The 25,447-nt window shown below is 37.9% G+C and overlaps 1 protein-coding gene across 10 annotated transcripts in view; it reads left to right on the forward strand.

Annotated features, from left to right (window-relative positions):
* Positions 1–25,447, forward strand: part of DENND1A (DENN domain containing 1A) — a 543,770-nt gene that overhangs the window by 229,882 nt on the left and 288,441 nt on the right. Inside the window, exon 1 of one of the 10 annotated variants that reach the window (XM_067040766.1) lies at positions 23,617–23,745. The exons of the other annotated variants lie outside the window; for them this stretch is intronic. The gene's annotated coding sequence lies outside the window, so the exon portion shown is untranslated. Of the gene's footprint in view, positions 1–23,616; positions 23,746–25,447 lie in introns of those variants that run through there. 10 annotated transcript variants of the gene reach the window in all.

Consider the following 25,447-nt stretch of genomic DNA (forward strand, 5'->3'; position numbering starts at 1 on the left):
AATGTCTAATTAGGTCTTCTGCCCAGTTTTGGAGTGAGTTGTTTGGTTTTTTAATACTGAGCTGCATGAGCTGTTTATATATTTTGGAGTTTAATCCTTTGTCCGTTGATTCGTTTGCACATATTTTCTCCCGTTCTGAGGGTTGTCTTTTCATTTTGTTTATGGTTTCCTTTGCGGTGCAAAAGCTTTGAAGTTTCATTAGGTCCCATTTGTTTATTTTTGTTTTTATTTCCATTACTCTAGGTGGTGGGTCAAAAAAGATCTTGCTGTGATTTATGTCAAAGAGTGTTCTTCCTATGTTTTCCTCTAAGAGTTTTATAGTGTCCAGTCTTACATTTAGGCCTCTAATCGATTTTGAGTTTATTTTTGTGTATGGTGTTAGGGAGTGTTCTAATTTCATTCTTTTACAGTTAGCTGTCCAGTTTTCCCAGCACCACTTACTGAAAAGGCTGTCTTTCCTACATTGTATATCCTTGCCTCCTTTGTCATAGATTAGTTGACCATAGGTGCGTTGGTTTATCTCTGGGCTTTCTATCCTGTTGCATTGATCTATATTTCTGTGCCAGTAGCATATTGTCTTGATTTCTGTAGCTTTGTAGTTTAGTCTGAGGTCAGGGAGTCTGATTCCTCCAGCTCCACTTTTTTCCTTCAAGACTGCTTTGGCTATTTGGGGTCTTTTGTGTCTCCATACAAATTTTAAGACTTTTTATTCTAGTTCTGTAAAAAATGCCATTGGTAATTGGATAGGGATTGCATTGAATCTGTAGATTGCTTTGGGTAGTATAGTCATTTTCACAATATTGATCCTTCCAATCCAAGAACATGGTATATCTCTCCATCTGTTGATATTATCTTTCATTTCTTTCATCAGTGTCTTATAGCTTTCTGCATACAGGTCTTTTGTCTCCCTAGGTAGGTTCATTCCTAGATATTTTATTCTTTTTGTTGCAGTGGTAAATGGGAGTGTTTCCTTAATTTCTCTTTCAGGTTTTTCATCATTAGTATATAGGAATGCAAGAGATTTCTGTGCATTAATTTTGTATCCTGCAACTTTACCAAATTCATTGATTAGCTCTAGTAGTTTCCTGGTGGCATCTTTAAGATTCTCTATGTATAGTATCATGTCATCTGCATACAGTGACAGTTTTACTTCTTCTTTTCCAATTTGTATTTCTTTTATTACTTTTTCATTTCTGATTGCTGTGCCTAGGACTTCCAAAACTATGTTGAATGAGAGTGGCAAGAGTGGACATCCTTGTCTTGTTCCTGATCTTAGAGGAAATGCTTTCAGTTTTTCCCCATTGAGAATGATGTTTGCTGTGGGTTTGTCATATATGGCCTTTATTATGTTGCAGTAGGTTCCCTCTATGCCCATTTTCTGAAGAGTTTTTATCATAAATGGGTGTTGAATTTTGTCAGAAGCTTTTTCTGCATCTCTTGCGATGATCATAAGGTTTTTCTTCTTTAATTTGTTAATATGGTGTATCACATTGATTGATTTGCCTACATTGAAGAATCCTTCCATCCCTGGGATAAATCCCACTTGATCATGGTGTATGATCCTTTGAATGTGTTGTTGGATTCTGTTTGCTGGTATTTTGTTGAGGATTTTTGCATTTATATTAATCAGTGATATTGGTCTGTAATTTTCTTTTTTTGTAATATCTTTGTCTGGTTTTGGTATCAGGGTGATGGTGGCCTCATAGAATGAGTTTGGGAGTGTTCCTTCCTCTGCAGTTTTTTGCAAGAGTTTGAGAAGGATGGGTGTTAGCTCTTCTCTAAGTATTTGATAGAATTCACCAGTGAAGCCATCTGGTCCTGGACTTCTGTTTGTTGGAAGATTTTTAATCACAGTTTCAATTTCATTACTTGTGATTGGTTTGTTCATATTTTCTATTTCTTCCTGATTCAGCCTTGGAAGGTTAAACCTCTCTAAGAATTTGTCCATTTCTTCCGGGTTGTCCATTTTATTGGCATAGAGTTGCTTGTAGTCATCTCTCATGATCCTTTGTATTTCTGCAGTGTCAGTTGTTACTTCTCTGTTTTCATTTCTAATTTTATTGATATGAGTCTTCTCCCTCTTTTTCTTGATGAGTCTGGCTAATGGTTTATCAATTTTATTTACCTTCTCAAAGAACCAGCTTTTAGTTGTATTGATCTTTGCTATTGTTTTCTTTGTTTCTATTTCATTTATTTCGGCTCTGATCTTTATGATTTCTTTCCTTCTGCTAAGTTTGGGTTTTGTTTGTTCTTCTTTCTCTAGCTCCTTTGGATGTAAAGTTAGATTGTTTCCTTGAGATTTTTCTTGTTTCTTGAGGTAGACTTGTATAGCTATAAACTTCCCTCTTAGAACTGCTTTGCTGCATCCCGTAGGTTTTGGATCATTCTGTTTTCATTGTCTTTTGTCTTTAGGTATTCTCTGATTTCCTCTTTGATTTCTTTAGTGATCTCTTTGTTATTTAGTAACGTATTGTTTAGCCTCTATGTGTTTATGTTTTTTATGTTTTTTTCCTTGTAATTCATTTCTAATCTCATAGTGTTTTGGTCAGAAAAGATGCTTGATATGATTTCAGTTTTCTTAAATTTACTGAGGCTTGATTTGTGACCCAAGATGTGATCTATCCTGGAGGACGTTCCATGCGCACTTGAGGAGAAAGTGTAATCTGCTGTTTTGGGATGGAATGTCCTATAAATATCAATTAAATCTATCTGGTCTGTTGTGTCATTTAAAGCTTCTGTTTCCTTATTTATTTTCATTTTAGATCATGTGTCCATTGGTGTAAGTGAGGTGTTAAAGTCCCCCACTATTACTGTGTTACTGTCAATTTCCTCTTTTATAGCTGTTAGAAGTTGCCTTATGTATTGAGGTGCTCCTATGTTGGCTGCATATATATTTATAATTGTTATATCTTCTTCTTGGATTGATCCCTTGATCATTATGTAGTGTCCTTCCTTGTCTCTTGTAACATTCTTTATTTTAAAGTCTATTTTATCTGATATGAGTATTGCTACTTCGGCTTTCTTTTGATTTCCTTTTGCATGGAGTACCTTTTTCCAGCCCCTCACTTTCAGTCTATGTGTCCCTTGGTCTGAAGTGGGTCTCCTGTAGACAGCATGTATATGGGTCTTGTTTTTGTATCCATTCAGCAAGCCTGTGTCTTTTGGTTGGAGCATTTATCCATTCACTTTTAAGGCAATTATCGATATGTATGTTCCTATGACCATTTTCTTTATTGTTTTGGGTTTGTTTTTGTAGGTCCTTTTCTTCTCTTGTTTTCCTATTTAGCGAAGTTCCTTTAGCATTTGTTGTAGAGCTAGTTTGGTGGTGCTGAATTCTCTTAGCTTTTTCTTGTCTATAAAGCTTTTGATTTCACCATGGAATCTGAATGAGATCCTTTCTGGGTAGAGTAATCTTGGTTGTAGTTTCTTCCCTTTCATCACTTTAAGTATATCATGCCACTTCCTCTGGCTTGTAGAGTTTCTGCTGAGAAATCAGTTGTTAACCTTATGGGAGTTCCCTTGTACGTTTTTTGTCATTTTTCCCTTGCTGCTTTCAGTAAGTTTTGTTTGTCTTTAATTTTTGCCAATTTGATTATTATGTGTCTCGGCGTGTTTCTCCTTGGGTTTATCCTGTATGGGACTCTCTGCTGTTCCTGGACTTGGGTGGCTATTTCCTTTCCCATGTTAGGGAAGTTTTCAACTATAATTTCTTCAAACATTTTCTCGGGTCATTTCTCTCTCTCTTTTCCTTCTGGGACCACTATAATGCGAATGTTGTTGCGTTTAATGTTGTCCCAGAGGTCTCTTAGGCTGTCTTCATTTCTTTTCATTCTTTTTTCTTTATTCTGTTCTACAGCAGTGAATTCCACCATTCTGTCTTCCAGGTCACTTATCCATTCTTCTGCCTCAGTTATTCTGCTTTTGATTCCTTCTAGTGTAGTTTTCATTTCAGTTATTGTATTGTTCATCTCTCTTTGTTTGCTCTTTAATTCTTCTAGGTCTTTGTTAAACATTTCTTATATCTTGTCTATCTTAGCCTCCATTCTTTTTTGAGTTCCTAGATCATCTTCACTTGATTATTATTATAACTTTAAAGTGAGTATTAAAGATTGGTAGTAAATATGCTCCAACTTTTGTGGTCTTTTTCTAGATTGCTTTAGATATTTTAGATCCTTTGCATTTCCATGTATGTTGTAGAATCAGCTTGCCAGTTTCTATAAAAACATCTGGTGGGATTTTGATTGGAATTGTGTTGAATCTGTATCCCAATTTAGAGAGAAAACATTATAACAGTATTGAATCTTTTAATCCTTGAACATAGCATATCTTTGCATTTATTTATGTCTTTAATTTCTGTCAGCAGTGTTTTTACTTTTCAGTTTAAAGGGCTTGCTCGTCTTTTGTTACACTTATTCCTATGTATTTTATGTTTTTATTACAATGCTACAAGTAGAATTGTTTATTTTATTGTATTTGCCCATTGCTTGCTGTATATAATACACAGTTTACTTTTTGTATATTGAGCCTGTATCCTGTATTCTTATATCCTTTGACCTTGCTTATTTCAGTTATTAGTTCTTATAGTTCTTTTATAGATTCTCTAGGTAAAGTAAACAATCATGTCATCTACATATAGCAACAGTTTTACTTCTTCCTGTTGGATTTTTATGTCTTCCATTTCTATATCTTTCTTTAATACACTGGCTAGGACCTCCAGTGCCATGTGGAATGTTAAACAGAAGTGGTAAGAGAGAATATCTTTGTCTTGTTCTCAGTCTTAGGGGGGAACAGTGTTTTACCATAAAGTAAGAGCTGTAGATTATTTTAGAGATGCCTTTAAATTGAGGAGGTTTCCTTCTATTCCTAGTTTACTGATGGTTTTTGTCATGAATGGATGTTGAGTTTTGTTATTTATTCTGCATCTGTTGCTATAAACATCTCTTTTTTTCCTTTATTCTTTTAAAATGGTAACTTAACCATTGATTTTTTAAAATATTCTATCAATCCACTTGATAATTATATTTTGTTCTTTTTATATATTACTTGTCTTGGTTGGCTAATATTTGATTTAGATTCTTTTTGTCTGTGTTCATGAGAGATATTAGGTTATATGTATTTTTATAATGTCTTTGTTCTGTGTTGTTATCAGAGTTATTTTTCTTCCAAAAGTTTGACATTTCTTCCTTACACATTTAAATCTTTAATCTACCTGGAATTGCTTTTTACGGATACTATACAGTTGGGATCAATTTTCTTCCCCCCACCGTGTGCGCACTTTGAATATCCAATTTTCCCTGTAACATGTCTTGAATATCCCGTCTTTCCCCTAGTGATTTGCAGTGCCCTGTCATAGGTCAAGTTTTCCTACATGCATGGTCTTATTTCCGGCTTTTCATTCTGTTCTGTTAGTTAATTTGTCTATCTTTGTGCCAATAACTTGCTGTGTTGTTTATGATAGTCTTAATTAATACCTGTCAGGAAAGTTTCCTCACTTTTCTCAAAAAATATCCTGCTTTTCTTGTTCCTCTACTCTTCCATGTAAATTTTAGACTGATATTATCAAATTTCATAAAAAATCATGGTGATATTTTGATTCGACTTTTCATTGAATACAGAGATAAGTCTGAGGTAAATTGACATCATTCGTAATTGAGTCTTCCTACCCAATTTTTGAACATGATGTAAGATTCTTTAGGTCTTATTTTAATATTGTTTAGTAACATTTAAAAGTTTCTTGGGGGGCTTCCCTGGTGGCGCAGTGGTTGGGAATCCGCCTGCCGATGCAGGGGTCACAGGTTCGAGCCCCGGTCCGGGAAGATCCCACATGCCGCGGAGCGGCTGGGCCCGTGAGCCATGGCCGCTGAGCCTGCGCGTCCGGAGCCTGTGCTCCGCAACGGGAGAGGCCACGACAGTGAGAGGCCCGCGTAAGACAAAATAAATAAATAAATAAAAGTTTCTTGGGAATACCCTGGAAGTCCAGTGGTTAGGACTTGGCACTTTCACTGCTGTGGCCCGGGTTCCATCCCTGGTTGGGGAAGTAAGATCCTGCAAGCTGTGTGGCATGCCAAAAAAAAAAAAAAAAAATTCTTCCATAATGTTCCTGCATATCTTTGTATCATTTTTCCCCTAAGAACTTTTTAAAAATAGCTTTTATAAGTGGCATTTTCTGTTCTTCTGTTGTTTAGAAATTCAATTGATTTTTGGATATTGATCTTTTTGCCCAGCTACCTAATTAATTCTAGTAATTTATTATAGTTTCTTTTCATTTTCTGATAGAAAATCATGTAACTTATAAATGACTATTTTGTCTTTTTTTCCCTTTCTATTCTTTATACCCTTTATTTTATTTTCATGTTCAATTGTGGTGCCCTGTATCTCCAGGGCATTGTTGAGAAGGAACAGATAGTGAATATCCTTTTATTGTTCCGGATTTTAAAGGAAGCATTTTAACATTTTTCCAGTAAGATGGGTCTTAAATATTATTCTTTATTAGATTAAGGAGGTCTATTGGTGTTTCTAATTTGCTTTTACTTGTTTGTTTAATTTACTTGCTACAAATGAGTTATATCTAATTGTTGTTCTTAAATTATTCTCACTTACTCTCTCATGCTGTTTTTATTTAGAGTTCTGCAGTTTCACAGTGCTTTGCCTCTGGTATGGATTTCTTTTGTCTTGCTTGGGATTTCTGGATCAGCAATTATGGAATAGCAATTCTGGAATATTCTCAGCCATTATTTCTTTAACTGTTGCCTCTTCCCCGTTCTTTTTATTATATCCTTCTGGAAATCTGATTAGAATGTGTTCAACTTTTTCACTCTCTTTCATGTTGTTTATCTTTTTTCTTATTTTTTTATTCTGTTTGTCTGTTTAAACCATGTTATGGGTAGTGTATCTGGGTTTATTTTTCAGTTCACTAATTCTGCCTTTACTTGTATCTAATCTTTTCATTTTGTGAAAAATGACTGCTCATTGTCTTCTGTTTTCTACTCATTTCCATTCTTTCTTTAGTTTTTTAACACATTAAACACTTTTTAATATTCTGTACATGATTATTTTAGTTATTCATAAAGCATATTTGGAGGTTTTTTGTTTTTTTGAGGCCTTGGTTAAATTTTAGTCCCTCCCTTCTGGCTGTCACCTAGGAGTCCTAATGATTTTGGTGCTTTATATATTATCTGTTTGCCATTTTATCCGACTTTGTAGGTAAATTTGGATTGCAGATCTATGTGAGAGCATACTTTTAGTTAGAAATTGTCAGTGGAGATGTTTGCCTTACACCCTGTGAGAGCATCAAGAATGAAAAATTCTCTACTGGCAGAATGCATTCAATTTTTTTTATCCTTCCACTAAAGATGTAGTCCACAAGCTTTAGGTTGTAGTGTCCTTAGGAGGTTTCTAGGCTTTACCTCCTTTCAATTCTGCCTTCTATCTGTATTATTTGGGAGTTCAAAGTGCCCATGGTTTGGCAAAGAGCTTCAGGGTAAAAGCCAACTTTGTTGTTAATTTTCCTCTCTGAGTTTGAGTTTCCATTTCATTTTTTTTGCTCTCTGGAGCCTTTACTTTTTGCCAGATTAGCAGTGTGTTTAAAGTTTGTGTGTGTGTGTGTGTGTGTGTGTGTGTGTGTGTGTGTGTGTGTGTGTGTGTCTGTGTCTGTGTAAATATATAATCTGTGATTTTAGTTGTATTGATTGGGAGGGTTTTTCAAAATATCTCCATATGCCAAAATGGAAGATCTAAAGAGATGTAAACACACACACATGCGCGTGTGCGCTCTTTCTCTCTCTCTCTCACCAGTTTTAAGTGTATACTTTAGCGAGTTTGACAAATGTATACAGATGTGTAACCACGACTATAGTCAAGATATACAACATTTCTGTTCCCTCAAAAGTTCCTTGTTCCCCTTTTAGTCACCCCCAGCAACCCTATGCAATAACAGATCTGTTTTCCTTCACTATAGATTTGCTTAGTCTTTCCTAGGATTTCACATAAATGGAATCATACATTATGTTCTCTTTCAGGTCTAGCTTCTTTTGTTCAGCATAACGTTTTGTGGTTCATCCATGTTACGTTTATGAGTAGTTTGTTCTTTTTTATTGCTGAGTAGTATTCTGTTGTATGGATATATCCCAGTTTATTTACATCTTGATAGAATTTGTGTTGTTTCCAGGTTTTGGTTGCTGTGAATAAGACTGATGGAAACATTCATGTTGAAGTTTTGGTATGGACATATGATTTTTCTGGGTCTTATGGTATGATAACTTTATAGGAAACTGCAGAATTGTTTTCCAACAATATATAAGAGTTTTAATTACTCCTCTTCCTCACCAACTGTTGATACTGTCAGTCTTTTTCAATTTAGTCATTCTATTGAATTATGGCAGTATCTCATTGTGGATTTAACTTGCATTTCCCTGATGACTTATTATGTTGAAAGTCTTTTCGTGTGTTTATTTACTAGAAGATATTGCATATCATCTTTGGTAAAGCATCTGTTTAAATCTATTGATCATTTTTAAGATTGGATTCTTTGCCTTATGATTACTGAACTAGGGTAGTTTTTTTTAATATGTTCTGGCTATAAGTCTTTTATTAGATATGTGCTTTGCAAATATTTCTCCAGTCTGTGGCTTGCCCTTTCATTTTCTTAACAGCATCTTTCACGTATCATAAGGTTTTAATTTCAAAGTCCAGTTTATTGATTTTTTTTTTTTATGGTTCATGCTTTTTTGTGTCCTGTGAAATCTTTGCATAATACAAGAGCACAAAGATTTTCTCCTATATTTTCTTCTAGACACTTTATAGATTTATCTCATATTTAGGTCTTTGATCCATTTCTATTAATTTTGTATATGATGTGAGTTAAGGAAATTGGTATTAAAAGTATAAATTATAATTAATAAAACAGTGCTTTTATAATAGCATCAAAATAGTAAATACTTAGGGGTAAACTGAACAAAATATTTTCATGACCTAGACACCAAAAAGTATAAAATATTTCTGAGATATGTTAAAAGAAGATCTAAATAAGTAAAGAGATAAACCGTGCTCCTGAATTCAAAGACTTACTGTTGTCAGTATGTTGTGATGCCTAATTTGGCTAGGCTCTGGTGCCCAGTTGTTTGGTCTAATACTAGTATAGATGATGCTGTGATTAACGTTTATAATCAGTTGACTTTAAATAAAGGAGAAAACCCTCCATAATGTGGGTGGGCTTCAACCAATCAGTTGAAGGCCTAAGAGCCAAAAACAGGTTTCCCAAAGAAGAAGGAATTCTGCCTCACAATTGTAAGAGAAATCTTGCCTGAGGGACTTCCCTGGTGGCATATTGGTTAAGAATCTGCCTGCCAGCGCAGGGGACATGGGTTCGATCCCTAGTCCGGGAATATCCCATATGCCGCGGAGCAGCTAAGCCCGTGCGCCACAACTACTGAGCCTGTGCTCTGGAGCCTGCGAGCCACAACTGCTTGAGCCTGCGCTCCGCAGCAAGAGAAGCCACCGCAATGAGAAGCCTGCGCGCTGCAGTGAAGAGTAGCCCCCACTCGCTGCAACTAGAGAAAGCCCATGCGCAGCAATGAAGATCCAATGCAACCAAAAATAAATTAATTAACTAATTAATTTTAAAAAAAGAAATCCTGCCTCAGTTTCCAGCTTGCTGACTTGCCCAGCATATTTTTGACTTGCTTGAACCAATTCCTTAAAATAAATCTCTTTATTTATATTGTCCTATTGATTCTGTTTCTGTGGAAGACCATTAATGGTATAGATGTCAGTTCCCCCAAATTGATCTACAGGGTCAGTGCAATACCACTAGGCTTTTTAAATAGAATTTGACAAGCTGTATTTTAAAATTTGTATGGAAATTCATTTGGCAAAGGACTTAGCCGAAATAAGTTTGAAAAAATAGAATAAGTTTGGAAGAACCATATTGCCTGATTTCAAATCTTATTGTAAAGCAGTAGTAATCAATAGTAAACATTGTGGTATTGGCACAAGGAGACGTATAGATCAATGGAACAGAATAGAGAATCAACTGATTTTTTTTTTTTTAATAAAGGTTCCAGGATGATTGAAAGGGATGGGGGAGGATCTTCTATTAGGACAAAATGTTGATGGAACAGTTGGATATCCACAGGAAAAATCGCAGCTGACTTTTGAATGAATGTGTTTTTCAGTACAGAAGAAGAAAATATCTTTAATTCCACCAACCAAAAGTAGAAATTGTGGTGCATTTCCTTTTAGTCTTTTACTAATAATATATGTAATATGCATATAATATATATTCACATAATAAATTTTTTTTTCTACTTTCTTTTATGTGGCTACTAGTAAACTTTAATTGATGTTTAGTTGATTATATAATATATTAGTTTCAGGTTGTACAACATAGTGATTCAATATTTTTATAGATTATACTCCATTCAAAGTTATTATAAGATATTGGCTATATTCCTGTGTTGTACAATACATCCTTGTTTATTATTTATTTTATACATAGTCGTTTGTACCTCTTAATCCTCTATGCCTAACTTGCCCCTTCCTCCACATATTCTAAAATTTACATATTTGAGATCATATACAGTTTTTATCTGATATTCTTTTTACATATTTTTGTAACATTAAAATTTTCTCTCTGAAGGACATTTTAATGGCCACATAAAACTAAATCGCAAAGGAGGCCCATACTTAATCTCATGATCTTTACTGTTGGAATTAATAATTATAGTAATAGTAGCTGCCATTTATTGGTTACTTTCCGTGTGGAAACTGTGCTGAGCACGTCACATGAATTATACTGTTGAATCCTTATGACAGCTCTTTCAGGCAGTTCGTTCCATTTTAAAGAAAAAGAAACCAGGGTTTTTAAGTAACTTGCATATCTCTAATGTGTGAAGCTTGGTTTTATAATCAAATGTCTTTTATTGTAGTCCCTAAGAAAAACACGCTGCTAATTTTTAAGCTCTTTACATTTTTTTGCTGTCATAAGCAGCTCTGAGGTAGATATCATTGTGTAAAAATCATTGTCTGCATTTCAGACATCTGAACTTCTTTTCCCCTACCAATCCTTCATATATTTTATCCATCCTTATCTAATGAAATATTTTCAAAGCCAGTGTGGTTTCCAACATAGGACGCAGGGCGAAACAGTGTACAAACTGCAGAGCTGTCCTTTTGGTTGATGAAGGCCAAGGCCAAATAAGCACCAGGCCTTGACAGGCATTTCTGTAGGAATACAAATCTGCAGGGGAACAGATATAACTAAATGTTTGGAACTAACTATTTGGTGGCTGCTCGTTTTGGAAAACAAAGGGAGAATAATTTTTAGTAGTCTGCTCCCTAGGACATTTAGTCCCACTTTAAAATGGAATTACATAATGTTGGTCAAGTCACTTAACCCCTCTCTCTCTACCTTGTTTTCTCCACCCCAGAGAAGGCCATTAAGTTTATGGCCACGTGAAATGTTCTAAAGAGGTAGTGTAGCCCAGTGGACAGACTCTTCTCTGTGATTTAGAAGTCACTAGGGAGGCAACAAGGTCTTGTGGCTTTGGAGGGACTTGGGTTCAAGTATTTAACATTTATCAAGTGATCTGAGCCTTTTTGAGCCCCCCTGTTCTAATTACTTAGAATGTAGCGTGCACACACAGTGAGTGATCTTTTAGCAAAGGGATCTTTTCTCAAAACTCGGTTTATTCCCTGGATTCATCCTTATTAGGGCTTTGATTCTGTAGAAGAAGCAGGGTAATCTACCACTCCCACTCATGTGATTGAAGTCTTCTTTCCTCTAAGGAGTTACTGAGTTCCACCTCTTCTGTATGACTTGGTAGTGATAGAGTTAAATCATCTTGGTCCTTAACTTCTGTTTTCTGTAGGTCTGCCTATCCCTTGCCTTCTCTTAACCTGTTGTTGAGAGCACAAGTGATCTGAGATAGGAGGTCATGTCTAAGTTTGTGAAAGGGTTGTTTTTAAGCAGCCTAAAGATGGTGTTTATGTTTAGAATGTCCTTTCATTTTCATTTCCAAGTTTAAGGCTTAAGTACCATTGGTATTAGGGGAGAAAGACGAAGCAGCTTTAATAGTCTCTCTGTTATTCCTTGTGTCACTCTTCAACTCCTGTGGCTCTTGGTTTTTATACTGAGTACTGAGGCTCCAAGAATCCTGGAAACCCACCATCGAAGAAGAGGAGGAAGACTGATAGATTAAAAGTTGGAGAAAACTGGTGGGTAGAATAATGTCCATCCAGTTTCTCTCACCTCTGCTAATGGGAAGATGTCCCTTTAAATTTTCTGTCTGTATTGATAGGAACACAGTGAGTTTTGCTTGGAGAAACCTCTGTTAAAATGGCTGTTTTTAAATGCAAGAAAAAAAAGTAATATGGAACCTAGGTGGAGATGAAATAAATATGTATGTGTACATATTTATAAATATGCATAATTTTTTTCCTTTTCTCTTCTTAAAATGGCAAGAGTGATATCTGGGGAACAGGATATACTCTGCAAGCAGCTCTTCACTATGATGGAATTTGGAGATTCCTTTTAATGAATGCAAAAGACATGCCTCTTTCATTGTTTGTATAGCTCTGATTTCATTTTAAACTTAACTGGCACTTGTTAAGTTAGTGTAGTAGCAGATATTTTGTAAGGCGTGCTGTTAACATAGTATCTTACAAGGTTTGTTTGGAGTGAGTCACAACGGGGTGCTGGTCAGTAGGAACCGTTTTAAATTTGTGTTTTTTATTTTTTGTTTCCCTGTGCCCCGCCTAACTAACCTTGGGAGGATATGATATGGATAAGATCTCCGTCATAATTTAGAAAGGAACATGCTCAATCCTTGCCTCTTCTCCGTCTAATGAGTTTGTGTAAAAAATATATCAAAAGAAATTCTCATAGCGAATCCTCACATTTCAAAGGGGAGTATATTTATTATAAGAACTGCTGATTCATTAGGAATGCTTCCTAATTCGAACAGCAACAGCTGCTTCTGGTTAGAATAAACTCCATCTCTTTTGTGCCCTCTCTCTCCAAGGAGAAGTTAAATTTTGGTTTAAGATTTTTCTCCTGCTTCAGCTTTTCTTCTCCCTTTTTTCACTCTTTCTCAATTATGGTGCTTTATCCTCAGTGTTCACAACCCTCTATACCCACCCCCCCCACACCCTTAAAAATAACTTTCGTTAAGATTATCAATGCTAATAAAACTCTTCTGATAATGTGGGGTTTTTTGCATTCACAGTGGCAATGGAGTGTATTGTACAGCAGTAAGAAAAAAGTTCAGACACGTTGTAGTCATGAATTCTAAGTGTAATAATTTAAAGTACAGGGAGCATTTCAGAAACTGTCATTGTCCAATAAATGAAACCACTGTATTAACGTATCATAGCATGCTGTTCTAATCACTTTTCTCTAAATACCAGCTTTTGAAAGAAACGTGGCTGTATTTTTTATACAAAATCTGAAATCGTGTAATTGAATGGCTTGGCAGAATAGGTAAATGAATGTAGCAACATGCATTCAAATATGTTCCTTTGGTTTGTAATGAACTGATTGAAGTTCACAGTTGTAAGACTTGCCATTTTATTTCCCGATTTTACATTCTGGACCCAGACAAAGGTGCCAGTTTTTCTGTATTAACAGGAAAAGGAAGAAGAAAATTGTTCATAAAAATCCCCTGTTTGGCGATCACTATTGGATCCTGAGCTCCAGTAGCCTTTGTTCAGCTGTTCTCTGTAAAATAAAGGTTCTTCTAATGTGACCATTTCTATTTGATTTTAGAATTATTAAGCCCTGTTAGGATTTAAAGAAATTCTGTCACATATGATGGGGCTGGTCATCTGCTGTGTATGTGTGTGTGTGTGTGTGTGTGTGTGTGTATACACGTGCGCACGCAAGCTCATGTGAGAGATAATCGGTGCCTATGCACACTTCTCTCATAGCACTTATCTCAGTAATTACCCTTGTTGATTTATGTGTCTTATTTCCCATCTAGACACTGAGCTCCTTAAAACTAGAAACTACATCTGATTCACCTGTTAGCCCCAGGACCCAGCAAAGGGCCTCACAGTCAATACATTTTTGATGTCCATATGAGCCATAGAATACTAAAACCAGATGTGTGTCAGAACAGATATCAAAATATACAGTAGACAGAAAGATCATCAGGTTTGGAGCTAAACAGACATTATTTCAAATCCTGGTTAGTAAGAGACTGTGGGACTTCTCTGTGGAATCCAATTGAAATTTTGATGTTTCAGGACAATTCCAGATATTGAAGACAGCAACTACACTAGATTCTCTCACACAAGAGAAGCCATGTTCTTTTGTACCCTAGTTGGTAGGAAGTATAGCAGAAAAAGAAAGGAGAGAGTAACACTCAGGGATTGCTAATCCATTCAGTGAGGACAACATTCTGGGTTTGTTGAGATACCCTTTTGATTCTGCAAATGGGTGGCTCTGGGTAAATCCCTTCCACTCTCTGGACTTCCCTTCCTTCTGCTACAAAATGAGAAGTTTAGAGCAACTGGCTGCTCTCACACCCCCTTTGCCTCATCTGGTTGGGCAGGTGGCAGAGAGCTTGGGTTCTGCTTTTTCTGGTCATGGAGCAAACCCTTGACACTACCCATAGTATTATGGTCAGACCTCCGGGCTGGGCATGGTTTCATAGCGAGGAGAAAGCATGGTGTTACAGAGGTAGGATGTACTACAACCCCAGTGTAGACAGATTAGTTTCTTTCATTCACATGTGAGATGTGTCTTAAGTAATTTATTAGTATTAAATAACTTATCTAATGAAGTTTGTAAATAACATACTGTTTTAATGCATTATGTAGACTGAAGGTATTTCTATAACATTTCCTCACTTGGGGCAGAGCAATAGCTAGTGCCTTGGTGTTGTGATATATCGGAATGCCCATGGGAATATGTCACTATAAAAATTTGTCTTTCGTTGGTCAGCAGTGGGGAAAAGGCTAAAATATACAGTGTAGCTTAAAAGTCATGACAGAAGCCACGATAGATCATGATATGGCTACATACTATATTATTTCATTTATATGGCATCCTGAAAAAGGTGCAATTATAGGAATAGGAAACAGATCAGGTGCTGGGAGTGGGGGAAGTGTTGACTACAAAAGGGCAGCATAAGCAAGTTGGGTGGTGTGGGATAGAAGTGTTCTGTGTCTTGATTGTCTGTGGCTGTTATACAACTGTGTGCGTTTGTCAAAATTCATAGAACTATACGACCAAGAGAGTGAATTTTAATTGATGTTAAAAGGAAGTAAATTTTAAAGTGGTAATGGTGGGAAGAACAGGTGGTAAAGAGGTGATCTCAGTATAGTGTGGTAGACACCCTGCAGGGGGTGAGGGGGAATGATGGGGTACAGGGGAGCATTTTGGGGTCCTGGAAATGTTGTATATACTGATTGTGGTGGTGGTTAAACAGATGTATATGATTATCAAAACTCCTCTAAATGTACACATAGAATGGGTGGGCTTTATTGTATGTAAATTATAATTTGAAGTTGGTTTATGAAAAAGAAAAAGGACCATGAGCTTTGGAACCAGAAGACCTTACTTCAAATCCTGACCGCTGCTTTACTAGCTTGGTGATCTTGAGCAAATCGCTGTACATCTTTGAGCCTCCATTTCTTCATCTATTAATTATAGCTGAAGATCCCAATGTCATGTAGCTCAGGTAAGGAGTAGAGATGGGGAGTAGAGATAATGCCCTTCAGCTGCTTGGTCACTGCCTGACATAGCTGAGGGACTAGATATTTTCATCCCGTGAATGGCTCAATGTGGAGAACTGATCTTTACATTAACTGAAGCTGCTCTATTTTAGAATAGAAGTTAAGTTCAAACATTTGTGAAAGGTAAAAATGTTAACATCCGGGCTTCCCTGGTGGCGCAGTGGTTGCGAGTCCGCCTGCCGATGCAGGGAACGCGGGTTCGTGCCCCGGTCCGGGAAGATCCCACATGCCGCAGAGCGGCTGGGCCCGTGAGCCATGGCCGCTGAGCCTGCGCGTCCGGAGCCTGTGCTCCGCAACGGGAGAGGCCACAACAGTGAGAGGCCCGCGTACCGCAGTTAACATCCATATGTTTAACGACAGCTCTTAGAGTCTTATTACTGTTGCTATCTTTTATATCATTATAGCATACTAAATCTTCTAGGCTTAAGTCTTATTTAATTAGTCAAGAACGCTACGTAATATTCCTTCAGTCAGGAAAGCCTAAGGAACTATTTACAGTGTTATCTTGAGAAGAGTCATTCATTGAGGAATGATTGGAAAAATACTGGTGACACATTTATGATCTCTGTCCTTTTTTCCTTTGTTTTCATTCTGTCTTTGAAATGAAATCATCTTGTATCAAGTGGATAAATATTTTTTTCCTTTTTGGGGGAGGAGGGATAGTGTATTTATTTTTATTGAAGTATAGTTGCTGTATTGTACTATATAATTTATAGGTATACAATATAGTGATTCACAATTTTAAAGGTTATACTCCATTTATAGTTATATTCCCCATGTTGTACAGTATGTCCTTGTAGCTTACTTTATACCTAGTAATTTGTACCTCTTAATCCCCTCTCCCATTATTGCCCTCCCTTCCCTCTCCCCAGTGGTTGACCACTAGTTTGTTCTCTATATCTGTGAGTCTACTTCTTTTTTGTTATATTCACTAATTTGTTGTATTTTTTTAGATTCCACATATAAGTGATATCATACAGTATTTGTCTTTCTCTGTCTGACTTATTTCACTTAGCATAATGACTTCCATGTCCATCCACGTTGCTGCAAGTGGCAAAATTTCATTCTTTTTCATGGCCGAGTAATATTTCAAGTGGATAAATATTAATAAAATTTCTGTTGACCCTAGTACCCTCTTTTATGACAAATACAGTGTGAAAAGTAATTGTAAGGAATATACATATGCTTGTGGTGCTCAGCATTTTGAAGGCATTTAAAATAATCCAAAATATGGCTTAGAACCACTCCTTCTACTGAGAGAGCAGGTAGACATCTCCTACCTAACAGTCATAACAGAAGCTATCTGTTTGTGAGTGCCTGGTATGGTCTATGAACTCTGATGGGCACTCTGTATTATTTTGTATTAGAAAGTTATTATTAAATTTGTATTAAGTTGCCTAATTCGTTCCATACCGATGGCCTTGTTAGGTAAATAGGAAGTATTGCCCTTTGGCAGAGGAAAGTGGGCTTGGAGAGATGAAGTCACAGCTCAGGGGGAGCCCTCTGATAGGTGGGGGAAGCACACCTGTTGCTCCGGGCTATCCTTCTCTCCTACCATATCACACAGTGGATGCCGCTTCTGCAAGAGGCTCGCTCTTCAGGCCAGCCTTTGCCTAATAGGAACTCATTTTTCAGTTCTTCTCTTGGAGCCAAATCCTCTTTTTAATTGCATTCAGTAGTCTCTTTAAGTGATTAAAAGAGCATTGACATAAGCCTTCACTATTAGAACCTTCTTCCTAGAGGACTTTGCCAGCTACCTGGGTCTTAGAAGTTTTGAGTATATCTGCTTCCAGACTTCCCCTTTCAGTTCACGTCCCACTCTGCCATTAAAGTGTGCTTCTAAAAAGACAAAGCTGATCAAATCCCTCCTCTGCTTAAAACTCTTCTTTGCTTTTAGGAAAAGAGCTAAACTCCCTAGTCTTGCACATAAAACTCCTCACAAGCCAGTCTTTTTGGATTTCTCTAGTCTCAGCTTCTTCTGCCAAGAATCCCATCTGCACCCCCAACAGAACCTCCCCCCCAAAATCACACAGAGAAACATCTTGCCCTTACCTTTAAGTGGAAACCAACCACCCCAAGCCATCTGTAGTCCATTGTCTCTATGCCTCTGGAATGTTTTGTCCCCTCCAGATGGAAGTGCACTTTTCTTTCATCTAACTTCTCTTCCTCATTTAGCTAATACCCCAGTCTGGTTGAGATGCTTTTCCTCAGTATTCCCGCAGCTGTCAATGCCCCGTTGTATCACAGCAGCCTCACATTGCATTGAGATTAACTGTTTACATGTTTGTCTTACCCTGAGAGACCTAGGTTCCTTGAGGACAGACAGTGCTGTGTTTCGCTCATGTATTTATCCTGGCTGTCTAGCACAGGCTGGCATGTATTGATGCTTGCTAAATGTTTATATGAATCCAGCCTTGAGGATTTGGCCTCAAAATCTAGCAGGAATAAAAAAGACTCCGACCCTTTTTTATTCCCCCTCTCAACTTAGGGTGGGCTTGCACAAGTGAGTGTGTCTCCTTTCTAAGATCCACCAGGGTTTATGGAGGCTGACTGCTCCCACAGTGAGGAAGGTCACTGAAACCCTTATTAACCAACCACCCCTCCCTGGAGCTGAGATCCATGTTAAGCATGGTGCAGTGGAAAGAGCATGAGACTGGTGTGACCAGTTTGTTAAAGAGTGCAAACTTCCATTTCAGCTAGAGAACCTCTTTGGGAACTGAGTCATCAGTTATTAAGCACGCTTAAGGAAACAAGAGGATAGGCTTTCGATTCTGCCCTCCCTAACCAATCCACCTCCCTACCACCAAACAAGATGACTTGGAAGTTGGTAGGCAGGGAGGATCACACATGTTGCGCTTTTTTTTAACTTAAAAGTGCATAAAAATAATACATATTTATTGTAGAAAGTTTGGAAAATAAAGGAAAACACAAAATGAAAAATCATCTATATATATTATAGAGCCCGCTTTTATATCTAAATATATAGTATATATTTTTCTATGTTGAAATACTTTTCTGTAGTCTGATTTTAATGAATATATAATATTCCAAGGGGGGAGGGGCAGTATAAGGGTAGGGGATTGAGAGGTACAAACTATCATATTACAAAACTACAAGGATAGGGGCTTCCCTGGTGGCGCAGTGGTTGCGAGTCCGCCTGCCGATGCAGGGGACGTGGGTTCGTGCCCCGGTCCGGGAGGATCTCACATGCCGCGGAGCGGCTGGGCCCGTGAGCCATGGCCGCTGAGCCTGCGCGTCCGGAGCCTGTGCTCCGCAACGGGAGAGGCCATGGCAGTGAGAGGCCCGCGTACTGCAAAAAAAAAAAAAAAAAAAAAACCAACTACAAGGATATATTGTACAACACAGTGAATATAGCTAGTACTTTATAATAACTATAAATGGAGCATAACCTTAAAATATTGTGAATCACTATATTGTACACCTAGAACTTATATTGTATATTAACTATACCTCAATAAAAAACAAAGTAAAAAATAAAATTTTATGCTTATAATTATAAGCTTGTGATTTTTTTCTAATAATATCAAACTTTAAAAAAATAAATTTTACACTTGAAAGTTTTTAAAAATATTCCATTATTTTGATAGTCCAAATTTGTGAACTATTATTGTACATTTAGCTTGGTTCCAAGTATTTGCAACCATGAATAAGATAAAGTGCTTAAAATGCAATAAACCTTTTTCTAATTTTTAAGGCACTGCATGCTCAATACATAAGCCTTAGAAAATGTAGAGAAGAATGTAGAAGGAAACAAAGATTATCTGTAATCCCACAACCTAGAGATAACCACTATTAATTTTTATCTTCTAATCTTTCTATGAGTGTGTGTGATTGCATGTGATACATAATTGCGAACATTGCTTCTTTTCAATCTACAGTTGACCCTTGAATAACATGGGGTTAGGGGTGCAACCGCCATCGCAAGTTGAAGATCCACATACTGCTATCTCTGCCTCAAAAACAGAGGAAATAAGAAAAGACTCACCCAAGGGCAGGAAGCTGAAACAGATTGGATAGAAGCAGGTTTCAAACCCTAGTTCTTTTGATTCCACATACTGTGATCAGTAATTGAACGCAAACTTTTCCCTTCAGTTAGTTAAAGATCTGTAAAATGAAAATACAGGTACTATATTTATTGGAAAAAATTCATGTATAAATGGACCTGCACAGTTGAGTCAACTTTATATTATTTCGTGGGCATTTTCCTATAGTATTACTAAAAATATTCTAAACCCTAATTTTCTGTTGCCTAGATTTATCATAATTTATTTAGCCGTTCTCTTATACATACTTAGATGTGAGTATATACGTTTTGCTATTATACACATGGTAAAGAACTTCCATTTACAATATAGTACCAAAAAATTGTTACAGCATTTAATGCTGGTGGAAATAAAGTAAGAATAATTCCTGCATACATTTTTTTAACCTTCATATTCTGCTTTAAAAAAAAATTAGGGCTTCCCTGGTGGCGCAGTGGTTGAGAATCCGCCTGCCGATGCAGGAGACACGGGTTCGTGCCCTGGTCCGGGAGGATCCCGCATGCCGCGGAGCAACTAAGCCCGTGAGCCATGGCCGCTGGGCCTGCGTGTCCGGAGCCTGTGCTCCGCAACGGGAGAGGCCACAGCAGTGAGAGGCCCGCATACCGCAAAAAAAAAAAAAAAAAAAAAAATTAATTAATTAATTAATCTTTGGCTGCGTTGGGTCTTTGTCGCTGTGTGCAGGCTTTCTCTAGTTGCGGCGAGCGGGAGCTACTCTTTGTTGTGGTGTGCAGGCTTCTCATTGCAGTGGCTTTTCTTGTTGCAGAGCACGGGCTCTAGAGCACAGGCTCAGTAGTTATGGCTCACAGTCTTAGTTGCTCTGCGGCATGTGGGATCTTCCCAGACCAGGGCTCGAACCCGTGTCCCCTGCATTGGCAGGAGGATTCTTAACCACTGTGCCACCAGGGAAGTTCACATATTCTGCTTTTAACAGTTACTCACTGAAAGACAATTTTCCTGCTCTCTTTCATATTATATGAGTTTAAGAATTTATGTCAGAAACCTGTTTCTGCCAGCTTTGCCGACCGAGCTTCCTTTCTCTAAAGATTAGTTTTTAGGGTTTCTTTTGAGGGAGACACACAACTGGTGGTGCTACTGGGGACTGATGACTTGTTTACCCAAACACTTGACCTTCCTCTAACCTACCATACTTTAAGAGAGTTAATAACACCAGTATTAGGCTTTTTTAGCATTACGGACTCCTTCTGGATTATAATAAAACAATAAGCCATAAGCACAAAGATTGTTTTAAAAATAAGAAGTGGCCGAGGGGCAGGATTTTTTTTGTCAGGGAAACAACAGAGAGTGACTAACGGCACTTTACTTTATGTTTCAAATCTGATCACCCGGTAGTGGGCGCCCGCCTTCTCAGGTTGCTCAGAATTGGGTTCCTCCATCCTGTGGAAGGCTCAGCTGAGGAAACTGCTCCAGGCTCTGGCTGTGTTCTGTGATTATGGAGCTACGACACATGCCTTAGCTCTTTGCAAGGAGGCCCAGCCATTGCTTCCCACATTTTCCCAGTTTTGTTTTTGTTGCCTCTATCAGATCATTCCTAATGCCATAATGGTTTCACATACAAATTTAAATCAGGGACCTACTTTAGTGGAAGCTATGCCTTAGTCAACTCTCTGTCCAGTGCCTGACTTATATCAGGCAATGAATGAATGAAGGAAAGAAGGAACAAATGAATGAACGAACGAGAGCTAGCTATAAAACAAATGAGCATTGTCCCATTTTGACAATTTGAAAACACCCAATCGCATGTAAAGTGTATGTGCTGTCTAGTGTGTACTTCACTGATACTGTTCCCTGAGGAAGATTTTTTTCAGAAAAGTACCTACTGGTATAGCAAGTCACATAGACCTGGATCCAACCCTGATCTACTCTGTGGCTGTGTGAGTCGGAGCAAGTTTCTTACTTTTTCTGTGCTTCAGTTTCCTCATATGTTATCTGGGGATGTAATGGTACCTACTTAATAAATTACTATGAGGAGTAAATAAGCAAATGCATGTAAAGCTCCTGGCATTTGGTATTCCAGAATAAATGGTGGTCTCTACTATTATTTTTTTAAATCAGTTTGGTACATGATGAGTGGTACTTGGTACGAGGTGGATCTTGCAGTTGGACAGATTATACCCTGTTCAGCAGGGTAGCTGTGCCTCTGTGAGTACAAGAAATTTGCTTCCCTTGTGCTAGCCATGGAGGTTTTCTTTGGAGTAGACGAATCTGGTGGGCAAGACAGATGCCTGTGGCGGAATGAAGCAAGGAGAAGGGTTGTTTGGCTTATACAAATTCCTGTTTTACCTTCCCTTAAAACCTGTCTCATTTCCAAAAACATTTTGGGAGAAACCTCTTGGTGAGAGAGTTGCTCTGTCACGAAAGGTAACTTGAGAGCAGTTTCCTGTCCACCTTTCTTGCCAGCTCTCTAGTCGCAAGATCCTGCTTTGTACCCAAAGGAGTCTTTGAACATCAGCTGTCTTGAACAATCTCTAGTCTTATCACTTATTTTAATGTTCCTTGCACAGGTCACTCTTGGATGTGGTGCTCTGGGCAATCTCACCCCAGAATGCTTCCCTTCCTTTATTTAACCTCTGACCTGTGAAAACAAGAGTTAATCAAGAGTTCTAAGGTAGCAAAGAGGAAGGGGAAGTGTTTGGTTACAAATTAAATATGAACAAGTCATAAGTCATAAATCCCCAGTAGTGCTACCAGTTGTGTGTCTCAAGTTGCATATGGTACAGGGTGTTTGGGTTATAAATTCAAGTTCAGGGCTCTCTGATTGCTTGGGGGTAGGTGGTTGGTTAGTTTTCTTTTGGCCTAAAACTCTTTGCCTTCTAAAACATTACTTTTTTTTTTTTTTAAGAAGATGTTGGTGGTAGGAGTTTATTAGTTAATTTATTTATTTTTGACTGTGTTGGGTCTTCATTTCTGTGCGAGGGCTTTCTCTAGTTGTGGCGAGCGGGGGCCACTCTTCATCATGGTGCGCGGGCCTCTCACTATCGCGGCCTCTCTTGTTGCAGAGCACAGGCTCCAGACGCGCAGGCTCAGTAATTGTGGCTCACGGGCCTAGTTGCTCCGCGGCATGTGGGATCTTCCCAGACCAGGGCTCGAACCCATGTCCCCTGCATTGGCAGGCAGATTCTCAACCACTGTGCCACCAGGGAAGCCCCTAAAACATTACTTTTATTGGACCAGCTACATTTATATTCTTTCGCTCTTTGTGCCCATCTCTCCTTTTTCCTTTCTTTACCTGCCTGCTTGCTTGTGTTGATTGGTGTGCTGTCCTGTGAATTCAGACAGAACTGCTTTCCTGAAAGAAGTTAAGCATATGGAATAAGTTGCCAAGGAAAGGCATTGAAGCATAGAGCGTAAATGGTTTTAAGAGACAGCCAGACACTTTTATAGAGAGATTTGTGATTGAATGATGTAACAGAGATCTGCAGAGATCTGGGGTGGAAATGAACTTAAATGAGTGCTATTCGTGGAAAACTGATGCCCTGTCTAATCTAGCATTTCCTTAATTGTCACCATAAGCATACATTTAAAGCTTTATGCTTTAAATTTTAAAAAAGGCAACAGTCTGTTTAAGAATCTATGACACAGGCCATTGTTTTTTTAGATAAGTTCTTAAAAATACACCTCTAAGGTAGCAGAGGCATTTGGGTTTTGACACGCAGCACTGGAAACTTAAAATATCTCTTTTGCCATGCTTGATTAAAACATTTTAAATTGAGCTATTTATATTTGTGTTTCCGAATATAACATGTACGCTAATTCCTAAAGCAATAAAGAGCTGACACATGACTAGTGTCCCTGGAGCTGGCAAAGTAAGAAAACATGCTGAACTGTTGGGAGGCAGCCAAAGTTGGATTGCTCAGAACGCTTCGAGCTGAGGGACCTTTGGAGGCAAGCTTTCATTTTATCAGGCCATTACAGTAAGAACTGCAAGGTAAGGATTTAAAATCCTAATCTCAGGATTGACTATTGTACTTGATCAGGTTGTACAACTGATACTGTGTTGTATGGAGTGAGAAGGATAGATATCACATTGGAATAGTTTTGCGTCTGAGCTGTGCTTTTAGTAACTGTGCTGTCCTAGGTAGGTTACTTCACTTCTCTGAGACTCAGTTTTCTCATCTGTAAAATGGAATGATAATTCATCTCATAGAGTTGTTGTAAAGAATAATAGTTCAAAGCACCTATTGCTTGATAAATTTCCCACTTTTCCCCATTAGCTTCCACTTCCTAGCTCTGAAATGAGAATAATATCAAATGGTGTCTCAGTGGGATAATTAATTTTGTTGTTTACTGCTGAAAGCAGGACAGGACTTCTTGTGTAGCCATTTCTTCCTTTTGTTGTGTTTTCATTTTCAGTAGAGACAATGTGTTTCTCTTTTAGTCTGTGAAAGCTTCTGTAAGGTGGGCCATGGTTAGACCCTCACTAACCCATTACATTTTATTACAGTAGTAATTTAAACCATAAAATAAGATGCTCTGAATGGGGAAAAAAACTTGCAAGTGTGTGAATACAGGAGTGGGCTGCATCATAAACTCTTTTAGGAAAATGATGAAAGGCCTATGTGCTCATCCTCTCTGGGCTCAATGGAAAATATCTGAGAATTACACTGAATTGTCAGTGCAGGTGTCATTACTCCACAGATCTTCTGTTACCAACACTTCACCGGTGATAACAGAAAAGTGCCTCCTTGCTTTCCTCCTGAGCAATCTCCCTCAATCATAGTAATACTGTCATAGAAAAGAAGACGACACATCTGCTGTCTAAAAGCAACAATTATTGAATACCCATCAAGAGAGAAAAGAGCCTTGTTTCCAAAATCAAATCCAAGTGTATGTTTGGGTAGATTTATGTAAGCACAGATGTTTTACGGGAGCTTGTTGGGTTTTTTCCTAATGCAAATTAATATTTCTGCTCATTCAGTGCACATAACATATTTTCCTGCATAGATGTAATAGGTATCACAATGGGATGTTAATTATGGACACAAGTCAGAGATTCTTGAGCTTAACCAGATGCTATAATAAATTTACAATTTGAGATTAGCAACTGTGAGCAAATCAGAATGCTCAGATTGAGTGAGACTTGCTCTGATCTCCCAAAGGGGATTGTTTGTTTGTTTTTTCTTATTTAGGTTCCTCCAACTTTTAATGGCAAAAGAGTACAATTTCATCAGGGAAAACCATTGTTTATTCTGTTTCAGGCTCAATGGTGGGTGCATGTTTCCCCCTAACAACAGCCATGTGAGTGTAGATAGTATATCCCCATTTCACATGTGGGGGAGAAGAAACACAGTTCAGGCCACAGCTAGTGACAGAACAGTGGGTCTCCTGACTTTGCAGTCTGTATAAAGTTGATCAGCAAAGTGTCATTTCCTGTGGGAAGACTTTCCAGAACCTCTCCTCTGTTCCCTCTGTGAACCTCTGTCATAGCACTGACCTAGTGCTGCTGACAGTATTTGCCAATGTGTCCGCTTCCTTCCTGAGACAGTGAGCTCTCCAAATGCTGGGTCCTGGGTCTCATTCCCCATGCACTTTGCAGAGTGCCAGCCATATATTGGATGCGGCTTAATAAATATGGAGGAATATGTGATTTCATGGATGATTGACTGCAACATTTGAAAAGTGAATGATCT

This window comes from Kogia breviceps, chromosome 8, assembly GCF_026419965.1.
Source record: "Kogia breviceps isolate mKogBre1 chromosome 8, mKogBre1 haplotype 1, whole genome shotgun sequence".
In the NCBI taxonomy this organism is placed as follows: Eukaryota; Metazoa; Chordata; class Mammalia; order Artiodactyla; family Physeteridae; genus Kogia; species Kogia breviceps.